This window comes from Wasmannia auropunctata, unplaced genomic scaffold (genome assembly GCF_000956235.1).
Source record: "Wasmannia auropunctata unplaced genomic scaffold, wasmannia.A_1.0 LD336060.1, whole genome shotgun sequence".
NCBI lineage: Eukaryota > Metazoa > Arthropoda > Insecta > Hymenoptera > Formicidae > Wasmannia > Wasmannia auropunctata.
In genome coordinates, this window is record NW_012026830.1 from 2,888,989 (window position 1) to 2,901,823 (window position 12,835).

Here is a 12,835-nt window from a genome sequence, read left to right on the forward strand (position 1 = left end):
AGGTTTTCGGGTTTTTGCCTTGTTGTCGTGTCTTTTCGCTGTCATCCGGAGGCACACGTGTCCGCATCTCAATTCGATCGTTTGGCGCTAGCGCGGTTTACCCGATTGTAGAAATTACATCGCGTCGACACCTTCGAACAGTTGCGGGAGTGCACTACTTGTTAATTTTCTGTACGCTTTTCCAATTCTTAAATATACGTGTTTCGTCCCCTCAGCAAAGTCTCTCTTTTCTTTGTGCCGTGTCGTCTCTCCCACGAACCTGAGTCGCGTTCAAGACAGATACATTTAAATTGATTCAAAGATTGATTTAATGTTGTATTTAATAATAGTATTTGATATGTATTTAACAATAATTTAATAACTCGAAATTATTGGTTTGCAAAATTCTCGTTGCACGAAGGATTCTCTCGATTCTTCGCGTATGCGATCAGCGTCGACTTTTCATTCATAAAAAGATCGCGTTTGATGTATTTTTACTGTAAAACAATATTATAATACAAATAAATCTTTGAATCAGTTTAAATATAATGAAATAATATATTAATAAATTTATAATTAAAAATACATTTATTATGTCTATAAATGTGTCTTCAATTATAAATTCAATTATTTGTAGTATATTATTTCGTTACATTTATGATAGAAGATTGATTTATATTTAATATTGTTTTACATCAGTAAATACAATACATCAAACATGATCATTTTATAAAAGAAAAGTTAACACTGATCGCACACGTGAAGACTCGAGAGAGAATCCTTCGTGCAACGAGAATTTTGCAAGCCAATAATTCTGAGTGTGAAAGCGATATTGTCTAACCGCGAGCAACGATGATTAATTAAACTAGAGTCGAGGTTAATTGACGTTGATGAAATTGATCCACATTACCGGAACTTAATGAGCCCCGCGCAGTTTCAACCGGAGAGTAACCGATCGCTCGACGCTCGCTAAATAAATCGCCCGACGACGCTTACTATAATCGCTCGGTGTGTTACATTTCATCAATTATCAATTGGCGATTCGATTATATCTTCGTAAAAATGAAATGAGACACGCACGTTAACTTCGAGATTAATACTTGTAACGCATGTTACTCTTCAGACATGTAATTCTGTCGTATCCTTGTCATATCCAGGAAAAGAAAATCGAATAACTCGCACGTGCTTTGAGGTGTAATATTTGCAGCATAAATTGCATATTACTCTTCAGACACGTGACTGTTACACAGTAGAAAACATTTTGTATTTATGTTAGAAACGGTTCACTCGGGTTGTTTGTTAAAATTTTGTGCTACATATTTTTAACATATTCGAGTGTTAATTTAACATAATGTGATGTTATTTAAATATTTTGTATTAAATTGATATTTAACGTTTTTTAGTGTCAAAATAACACAATTTATAAGTAAGTGAACAAATGAAAAATAACGTGTTTTAAAACGTAAGTAAAGATATGAATAAGATACATGTTAACTTAACATATCATAAATGTTAATTTTGTTGAAAAAATATGTTTCCACAGTTTACCTATAAATTTTGTCAGTGTTACATTTTTTGTGTTATTTTTTAAATATAATATTTACTTTTAATTTAATATAATATAATATTGTTACTTTCTAATATTGATCTCATGTTATAGTATTTAATATAATAGTTGTTACTTTCTAATATTCATCTTACGTTAAATTAACACAAAAATTTAAGTTTGGGACCGTTTGGGACATGTGAAATGTGTTAAATATAACACAAATTTTCCAACAGTGCAGGACGCGTTCGGTTGATGCTGTCCCAAGAAGGAGGAAGAAACTGTCGTCGGATATGGTGAGCGACTTTAAGAGCCACCCCGCCGTCGCGATCGAGAAGAGATCTCGTAGAAACAAGAGTCGCGCTCTAAGCAGCGGAGATCGATCGAACGTGCACGCGCGATTGAAGCGATTCTCAGGGGAATTGTCATTGACTGCTGAATACTTGCGCAGTCACCACGCCGCTTTATAGTCCCGGCTGCGTAAGTAGTTTTGGTGTCACGAGGCACGGCCTTTCGAATTACTCGCGCCGGCGAGATAACAGTCATTCCCTCGGACGCGGCTATCTATAGAAATCCACCGAGCGAGTGTTAAAAACGAGAGGCGGCGACTGTGCCGAATGCCTGAACGCCTGAAATCGGAGTCGAAGTTATTCATCAGGAAGAGAGAGAGAGAGAGAGAGAGAAGAATCGGAGTTCCTTCGGGACGTTCTAGGAACGCGTCTTTCATTCAGCTGTACGTCTCTCGCGCTCTGGGAAAACTCGTTCTCTCCCGACTGCAGTCCGCAATGTAAACTGGCAGCGGCAGCGAATGTAAACCTGCTCGCGCGTTGTCTTTCGCGCTTATCACGTCTCCATCGACTTTCCGGTCCGAATTTCATACGGTTGCGCAACAGATATTCGGCCGAATATCGTCCAAATTTATACATATATATGTCCCGCGGTGTCCCATATAGTAAGTATATTAGATTTCGAAACGTTGACATCCCCACTCGACGTGAACGACAGCTAAATGAAACCTGTGTTCTGATGAAGACGAGATATCGCGTTTCTCGCTCAAACGATACATATAACATGTTCAAACGAATCGGCATGCTGTCCAATTATAAATGCGACAATTAATATTCGGCCGATTTACTATCCGCGACTATACATATGTATATACAAAACGCGTACACTGTTGCGTAACTTGACATTTACAACACGAACCAGGGCGATCACCCATTCAATGAGGTCTTTTTTTTCCTTCACCGCGGGATACCGCGGATTGCGCGCTCGTCGAGGATCGTATCGCCGAGGGAACGAAGAAGAAGAGGTTTTCGAAACGACGAGTGTCGGTCGGTCGGTCGGTCGGTCTCGCTCGACCTGGGACGGCCGGGGGCAAAGACGGGGGTAGGGGAGGGAGGGGGGGGGGACGAAGGTGGACGATAATACCATCGCCATGCGAACCGCTGTGTACGCGGGTATATACGAGCGTGCACACGTCGACGACGACGACGGACGGGGCACGCACGCACAGGTGGGGCTGTGTATATCCCACCTGCGGAGGACCCAGGCGCAGCGTGTCTATACCCGCGATGAGGATGATGCCCCGTTCGGGTGGGAGGAATTTAGGTTACTCGTACCACTAGGGAATGTGGGCCGACTATATACCGGCTCATCGCGACCGTCCGCCAGTTCATTCCTTCCCCGTATTTCCGATTCGTCGGATCCAGCATCACCAGCCCCAGGGATTCTTCTTCCTCTCGTCACTAACTGCCGTCGTCGTCGTCGTCGTCGTCGTCGTCGTCGTCGTTGTCGTTATCGTCAATTACAATAGCGCTCTTCTCGCTCGGCTCGTCTTTAGGTAAACTTTCTGAGCAGCGGGAGAGGCGGCAAAGAGCAGGAAGAGGACTTCGTCGACTTCGAAACCTCATCGCATCTTCGAGGACCGCTGCTTTAAGTCAGTAAGTAATTTTATTTTACTCGAGGACTACATGAGTTGACGTTTCGACGTTGTGCACGGCATACCAATATTATAATTTCAGCAGGGAAACGGTCGATAATTTTTCTATCTGAATAATTTTCATGTGTTCATTTCACATGTTGAAGAATAACGATAATTTGAACGATAATTTAAAAAAAAAAAAGAATTTTTATTTGGGGATTTCAATGCGAGAATGAAACGGTTGTATATAATTTATATTATTTATAAGATACTTTTCTTACGCTTTCGACGTTTTACTTGTAATCGAAAGAAATTTTTGCATTATTTAATATTTTAATTTCAGAAATTTTCTATAATTAGTCACAAATTAATGGTCGATATTATATGTACGTATCTCTGTTTTTTACATTGATTGACGATGATGGAAATGTGCAAGGCATAAAGTGCATCTTTCTGTGCAACATCGAGCGTTGAACTCTCCGCGATTTACCGGTTTTAAGTCCTGATTTTATCAATGCGTGTACATTCCCGGAATTATAAGATCTTCAGAATGAGTCACAGATGGGAAAATCTGTGACGAGCTTTGAATTGGCAGCGCTAACTTGCCGAAGATATGACATAATCATTAACGCGAGCCCGGGAAATTCCTGCCTTTGTTTAGAACCTTCCCTTCATTTCGGAGGCGCGAGAGAATAATAGACGTTGCGCCAATGATTTATGAGCTTTTGTTATTTTAATGCGGTTAAAAGTTACCTTAACTCTCTGACGTGTGCAATTCAATTCTTGATTTAGAGAGATAATGTGAGGTGTTTTATTTCAATTTCGGAAGTCGTGCTACTTTGAAGTAGATTAAAAAAATCAACGGATTCCTTAGTTTTCACATTAGAAAATTAAAAGCATAATTGTCTATCTAATCGTATAATTCTAAGCGCATCTAATGCAGGCTGTTTCACACTTGATGTTAATCTTAATGGCAAATTTTCTGATAAATTAAATGTCGATGTGTAAAAAAATCAACGAATTTCTTACTTTTCACACTAGAAAATTAAAAGCATAATTGTCTATAGTCATATAATTCTAAGCGAATCTAATGCAGACTGTTCTACACTTGATGTTAATCTCAACGACAAATTTTCTGACAAATTAAATGTCGATGTCCCCTCGTGAGGAAAATTTCGAAAAAGCTTACATGTTGCAATTTTTTAATATCCAATAATTATATTCTACGTGTTTAAGTTTTAAGCTGAAAGTCTCGAAAAGTGCAGTGCTGTTCCCGATAGCTACATACCGTCCGTTATTAATTTTTAGATAGTGAAACCGCCTCTGATGTGTCTTATAATTATGTTAATAATGGGTAGAAAGGTGGGACAATATTATTATTTTTCTGCCGACGGAGGTCTGTTAATGAAGAAAGTGCGTAATTAGAAACGATATTCGTACAAAGAGCACGAATTAGACAAGTCTGTCATTAGTCAGCCTATTATTCAGCCTAATTTGACGAAAAATTTTTCAATGCAATCTTAAACCGTAAATAATTTGACAAATATGCTCTTTCTCCCGGACTTTTTTTTCCCTCTTGCCGATGACTCACAATTAGTGGGACTTTCTTAATCTCTCCGTTTCACCGCTTTTAATCTGTAATATCCGTGTTGGAGATAAACAAATATAATAACTCGCATCAGGAGATACGAGAGATAAATATATTCTCGCGTTTATCCTACATCTCGCACGACGTCTCGACGGCCGCACGATTCATCAGCGCGCGATAAGTAAAGGGTCGCTCGTGAAAGTTTATAGGTGCCAAGGTGCCGCGCGCAGTCCTGGGAGTTGTGGCTATAACGGATCCGCTCGATTTCGCATCCGACAGCGGGGTAATTTTCACGATGCCTTACTACGTACATCGCGCGCAAAAAAACTTGTAAGCTATTATACATGTAAAATTGAGGGGGCATTGATTTGTCGCGATTCAAATTAAATTTCGTACACCGGCATCCGAAAATTTCTCCCAATAAAATTTTGACGACACATCGCTTTATCGAGGAATTTTGTTACGTCCGATTTTTATCGTCCGATTTATGGACGGCGAGCAAATACGAGCGAACTCGCGCAAGCTAATCGTGCGAAACGAGCGAAATCGGATCGGAGCGAGCATCATACCGGAGCGCTGCATCGTTGACCCTGAACGATCTTCTTCTTCATCGTCTCGATGGCCGCGTTTCGCGAGGCATCTTCGAAACTGGCAGTCAGCCCATCATCTCTATAGTTATGCGTCCCTATTTCGATTGCATTCGTCCTGTTTCCGCAAGTTTTCTTCGCTAATCTCAAACGTTGAGGAGGCACTCGAGTAGAACGCGATGCTTATCAATCTTTTACGAACGACGGAATAGCTTTTGGATGTTAAGAAGAATTAGGGGGCGTCTGAATAAACGCGGATAATAAGAGTAGATTGATTTAAGATTAAGCTTCACATTTGAAAAAAATAATTTCAGTAAAATAAAAGAGTAATTTTAACAAAGACAAACAATATTTAATAAGATTTAAGAAGAATTTACTAATATAATGCTTCTACTTATAATTCTTTAATAAAAATAAAATTCTATATTCGAGAGATAGAAACAATAAATGAGCTATTTTTAAAATATTTTAAATAGCCCATTTTTTTAATTATCGGTGAAATATTAATTATATTCATTAATAAAAAATTACATCGTACGGTTAATGAGATCTTTTTACATGTCGTAACTACAATAACTATACGCTGCGAAATTGTTTTCATCATCTTATGAGTTTCAAAAATTTATTCCTCGGTCATTAACCGATCTTACTTTATGAGCTAATAGTCCGAGCGAATAAAAATTCCTTGAATTAATGAAACGTTATTTCGTCCGGAACACGTGAAATTGATGCTGGAATATTTAGGTACGTCGGTCGTTTACGTTGCTCAGATCAACTACGAAAAAAAAAGAAAGAAATATTTACGTACCTCTCACCGAGGGGGATTTAAGGCTCTTAACGATGATCTTTCGAAATATACGCTTCATTTCGTACCAGGAAAGTTTCTTGACATTTTACCCTTTTTCAACTGCGGCACGTACCAGATGAGATATGCGATTACATAAACGATCGCGCGCGGATTACACGCGTCCCGCATTTCTTCAAAATGCCTTTTTTTAATTATTAGTTTATTTATTTCGTTACACGCGTACGCGGGACATGCGTTATTTACGCGAGGCAAATTCTTTTTCGAGTACTCCCCTAACGATCCACGTCACCTTTGAATTGTCTCCTTTCACTTATTCCCATTATTTGTTACTTCATCCAACGATAGATTTAGGCCCGATTTCACAATTCACCGGTCAACGCTCGATTTAACAACCGAAAGACAATTCGCTTTATCTTCTTCTAACTGAAAGAATTAGAAAGAGATAAACAGTAAGTTGAATCGAGATTAAAGTCAATTTTACATTTGTGGAATCTTACACGGAAAGAACAATTTTGCTGAATTCAGATCTGAAAATAATTTTTGTTCAATAATCAAAATAATTTTGTGCAAAATTCAATAAAAAATTATTTTCAGATCTGTATTTAGCAAAATTTTTAGACCTTTCAACAAAATCGTTCTTTGCGTGTATAAAAAGGATTTCGCCGCATTTGATAACACATGTTAATAGAACTCGAGATAAGAGATCTCCTTTCCGTCGTCAAATTCCTATAAATAGCCGATGCGGAATTCGACGACGGTGTAAGGCCGTCTTCGTCGAAACCGTCACGTTCCTCTGCTGCAGAGATAAATACTTTGCGCTTTTAAGATAACTACACGATAATTGCGACGATCTTGCACAAAGCGAACGCGCGTGGAAAGCGTACACGATTGTACACTTGGCTTTATCAACGTGGATTTCGACACTTTATGTGGGTAACGAGTCAAACGTTGACACGTCAACGGGAGCTCATTGTTCACGCGAAGCAAAACAAAAGGGAGGAGATTAAATGCCCGTTGTTGTGAAGTCGCCGGTAGTCGCGAGAGTGAAAATTATCGTCGAAGGATCTCACGGGTCCGTAAACGGGCCTCCTCGAGTGCCCTTCGATTTTGTCGGCGAAACGTCAGCCGAGAGACGCTCTTAAGAAGTCGATGACGTTATACCAATTTCTTTCTCTCAGTTCCTTCTTTAATTGTCGTCACGTTAAATAGGTATTGTATTCTCCATTCAAGAAGGATGTTCGAGATTTTTCTCACCCCGCGCTGAATTACGGTGCCGACTTTGAAATAATTTAAAAGCACAAGTTTACACCAGCGAGGTAATGCGAGAGTGTAAATGTAGAAAGTCAAGAGTTTTGATACCAATACGCATAGCGTTCCACATATATGGCACATGCTAAAGAACGGTACTCCGCTCCCTCACTATACCGTACCGCGATATACCTGTATCCAAATGTATATATATATAATAACACACATATACACAATATATATATATATATAATTACTTGACACGAAAGTAAAATACAGTATATTGTATAAAGATAACGGTGGCGGCCGTTTCAATATGAGGGTTAAAAATGAGCGCAATAAAGAACTGTGTCAAACACAGATATAACGAGTGTGATTTTAGCCTAATGGAATGGTAATTTCGCGTGGTATCTGTCATTACGAGATCATCACCCAAAAACCGAGAGACGCGCGCTGGGTGTAATAATTAAAAACCGAAATACTCGAGATCGCTACACGGAAAGAACGATTCTGTTAAAAGGTCTGAAAAATTTTAATGAATACAGATCTGAAAATAATGTTTCTTGAATCGTCAAATAAATTTGTTGGAATGTTAAAATTGAGCATTACTATAAAACAGTACTATAAAACGTTTCGATATTCGAGCAATCATTTTAACTTTCGCACCAAATTATTTCGAATGTTAAAATGTTGGAATGTTAAAACTGAGCATTACTATAAAACATTGATATAAAACGTTTCGATATTCGAGCAATCATTTTAACTTTTGCACCAAATAATTTTGATTATTGAACAAAAATTATTTTCAGATCTGGACCCAGCAAAATTGTTCTTTCCATGTATGTACATATCTCTCCGCTTTTTACATCTCCCCGATATGAGCCTGTGCAGACTCAGGAGCGCGCATTTCTATTTGAACACACCGAGTGAGCGCTCCCTCTCTTCCGAGAGACGCGAGAGTCAATGGCGAAGTGGAGCAAAATCGCGATTATCCCTCCGAATAGACTTTTGCGGCGACGGCCGAATTAAAAGCGGACGATCGACATTGTAGACCCCGACCCGACCTGGCGAGGCGCGGCGAGCTCTCTTTTCCTTGCCGCGAACTCGATTCGCGCCCGTTTCTTGTTCGATTTTTTTTTTGCCGCCGGTCCCCAGAATCCAGACAGCGGCCCGCAGTATGCGGGATACGTCGGCGGGCACGGCGTGCGTTGCCGTTAACAAAAGTCCACCTCGGACACAAACTGTAAGAGACTCCTGGAAGAGAGTCCGTCCGGCTGGACGGTAAAGCCGGCCAGCTAACGGTCACGACGCGCGATGTGGTCCGCGCGTACACACACACACACACACACACACGCGCGCGCGCGCGCTACCGTGATGTCGTTATCCCACACACCTACGGTTCTCATTCTCATACTCATTCTCATTCTCGTTCCTGTTCGGCGTGAATGGCGCGTCGCGCGCGAATACCGGGAAAGCTCGACGCCAGGTCGGACAGGTGCAACGAGACTCGCTCGACAGTTTTGAGCTTGTCCGCGATCGTCCGCGTGCGACTATACTCGCCGAAGTAGAAGAGATATCGTTGCAGCTGAGACCGTACGACGGACGTTTCGGCGCAAATTAGTAGCGAAACGTTCCTCCTGTACGAAAGGAGTCTCGAAAAGGATAATTAAAAACTCGACATTTTCACGGAAAAGAACGATTTTGTTGAAAGACCTAAAAATTTTGTTAAAAACAGATCTGAAAAGAATTTTTTATTGAATCATCAAACATAATTTGTTAGAATGTTAAAACTGATAAGTATTGCTATAAAACGTTTTGATATTCTAGCAATTATTTTGACTTTCGCACAAAATAATTTTGATTATTGAATAAAAATTATTTTTAGATCTGGATTCAGCAAAATTGTTCTTTCCGTGTTCTATTTTTTTTTTATATTTCTTTCCCAAACGAAAACGCTTTGCCAAAAAGTAAAAACGAAGAATCAGTTTTTCGTTTTCATCACGTTTTACAGATATCTACACTACGCGAAAAAAAAATTGATTGTACGAACTGAATTTATATAGTTGTTTGATCCAATGGTTGATTCAGTAATTTTTTAGCTGCACAAAGAAAAAAGTAGCTCATTCATGTCAACCATCAAAATTTTTTAATCAAGAATCAACTAAACCAAACTCAATTAAATTATTTCGTTCGAAATACTAGTAGTACTTATTTGCACGCTGTTTGGTTATATCCAAGTAATATATTTATTTAAATTTCAAGTATCAAACTGCGACTGAACGATGCTGATGAGGATAATAAAATAATAGTGTGTATTTTTAATCGAACGGTTGAGTTGAATACGACAAATTTTTGTTAAAGCAAAATAGTTTTAGTAAAAAAATAGTATTTCGTTTATAACAGTAACAGATCATTTTGTGTCACCGTAGTAACGTTCAGTTGAACGTATCTAAATATTTTGGTAAGATGAGACAAATTTTGTATTTTTCGACAAATTTATTTTCTCAGTGTATGTCAGCATTTTCATATAAGACTAGAAAACTAACAAACGGATTTTTTTGCAAATACACGAAATGTTTTTCTCTTTACATTACACTACATTTTTTACACGTTTTCACTAATTATTTATCTAATCATTTAATATTTTAACGAGTATTCAATATTCTATTCTTATAGCTTCCTTGATTTGTGAGAGGAAAGCGGGAACTAGACTTTTGTTCTCTGTAATTACATTTTGCACTTCCGGCAAGCGAGGGATTCTGTGTCACATATTGCAAATATCGTGTGAAACCCAAACGTTTCTCCATAATTGAACAATCATTATGATTATTTTAACGACTGCAGCCGCGCAGGTGGCATATATACATATATATCGGACAAATTGTTACGTCCGAGCTCGTTACAACGTAACTAGTATGTGCGAAGCAAATTGCTGCGTACGCTTAAATTATAGGCACGGCCCGTTAAGATATCGATACGTTTGTACGAGAGTGGCAAGGTAAACGGCCGGAACATCTGCTTTCAACCGCGAATGTTGTTAATCTTCGTTCACACAACAACAACAGTTTCGACACGGTGCGATAAGCCTTCGCAGCTCGCCGCAAACCGCGAGTGTTAGTCAAATATACATTGTCGGACATGCATTGTCTTCCTGACGATTACTTAGAAAAAAAAAATAAAGAAAAGAAAAGAAAAGTACGCCTTCGGAACTTTTCTTTCGCAACAGCGTGTTGTGTGAAGCTCTTTGCATAGTTAGTACATTAAATTAGCTGCAGTTGATATCACACGATAAAAAAAAAATGTAGAACGCAGTAAAGTAAAAGTGTTACGAAACGCAGCGCGAGTTTTTCAAATATATGAGTTACACATACAAATAAAATTTAATTTAATTGACTTTATCTCCGGAGAGAGGCTCGCTTGTTAATTGAGCCTCTCACCGAAGCCAAGCGGGATCAAGTCCGAGATAAAAAGTAGAGAGATGAACAGCTGATGCAGTTGAAAGAAATTTATAAAAAGTGGATGGTTATTAGTCGTATAAGCTGAAATAAGCTCCAGGAAAGTAGAGATATAAAATATGATATAAAAAAAGAAGAGGTATAAAAAAAACTTTGTAAGATATAGCTCCACTATTCGTAATGGTATAGATGTATGATTATATAAATCAATGTCAGTCGATAATCGTGAATCGTGATATTACTTGCGGCTACGCCGCGAGGCATAGTCTTGGCCAAACCTGGACTACGCTGCCAACGTCGAAAAATAGTTTTCGTATTGCGCCCCCCAACACTTTTTATATGATAAAGAGCATCATGCGCGTCTAACGTTTACGCAGGACATTATGGTACCTGATTGCCATAATTAACGTCCGAGACGCAGAGTGCAGAGTGCAGTTAATTCCACAACGGATAAGATCGGATAATTCGAAACTTCTAAATTAAGTTTGTGCATACAAGATGCGAAATGTATGCAGCATTGAAAGTTTTCTCTTGCGAATTCCTCAAATAATATTTAAGATCGATGTTTCGGTCGCGCTAAAAATTCCTGTATCTACACTTTCATGCTAAGAGAATAATATTATATATATTTATCATTGATTGAAACAGCGATAAAATCGTAAGAGAATAAGCTGCGTAATTTGAAAAAAAAAAGTGAAAGAGCATGTTAAGAGAAAAGTTGAGCGCATGCCTTAACTAACCGCAAAAATAGCGATTTCGCGCCATTTTCATTCGCGATGAGGGAAAAGCGTACGTCCGGTATAGGTCCGAACTTCAAGATCGTACCTCCGATCGATCGCGGCGAAGCTCTTCTTTTTCGCGCACGGCGATCCCCCGCGGGCGGTGCACGTGTCTTCCCAATCTCCAAACGGGGAATAACCAGACTAATGAGTCGATTCTGGAACAACTTTCCTTTCGATTAATGTACCGTATCGATCGGCCGATGAGAACAAAGCCGTGACTTTTGCTCCTCGTGTCCTATTCGTCAAAAGTCCACTTTCAGCGCCACTTTCATCGCCGATATCTCCTAAATCCGGTTTCTTTAAAAGTTTAAAAAAAAAAAGAGACTAATAATTCTGCGGCGGCTGTAACACTGATATCCTTTATCTGTGTTTTTATTGTATGCAACGTGCGATGCCGCATGCAAATTCAATGTGTGGCTCCTCATAACATATTCGTGATAAGATTCGGAGATTCTCCCGAAGTTATACCACGATTATAATATACAAGTTTGCACTATATTATGCATTCGTGCGTAATCGATTACATATATAACGCCTTAATCACGTTGGTTAATTTCCATGCGCGTTTAAATTTAAACGCGCCACGTCATTATACATCATCGCGCGAAGGATATACCATCGTAATTCCGGAATTCCGGGCTTCTCCCATTCAATTTCGATGGGTTATAATAAGTCGCTCATTTGCATTTGCTGGAAAAAAAATTGCCATCGGAGATTCAGAGAACCCGGATTTGCTAATAACCTATAAATCTGAACGGGGGATATCGTTAATATTTGCATCAAGACTATAACTGTTTAAATCTATAGTGTCAAGCTGAACCTTATTTAAGTCGCCACTGCTCTTACTTAATAAATAGTTCTTTTTTACTAAAACAATGAAGTTAAATAATTTAAAACAGTTCAAATCTAACCCAAATA

General features: G+C 38.9%; 1 protein-coding gene across 2 annotated transcripts in view; it reads left to right on the plus strand.

The window, feature by feature from the left end:
- Positions 1 to 70: 70 nt before the first annotated feature.
- The window catches only part of LOC105450589, a 27,853-nt gene continuing 15,088 nt past the window's right edge, over positions 71 to 12,835 (plus strand). The window contains exons 1-3 of one of the 2 annotated variants that reach the window (XM_011690524.1): positions 71 to 171; positions 1,762 to 2,005; positions 3,369 to 3,468. The gene's annotated coding sequence lies outside the window, so the exon portion shown is untranslated. Of the gene's footprint in view, positions 172 to 1,761; positions 2,006 to 2,989; positions 3,469 to 12,835 lie in introns of those variants that run through there. The other variant, XM_011690523.1, reaches the window with a different exon arrangement.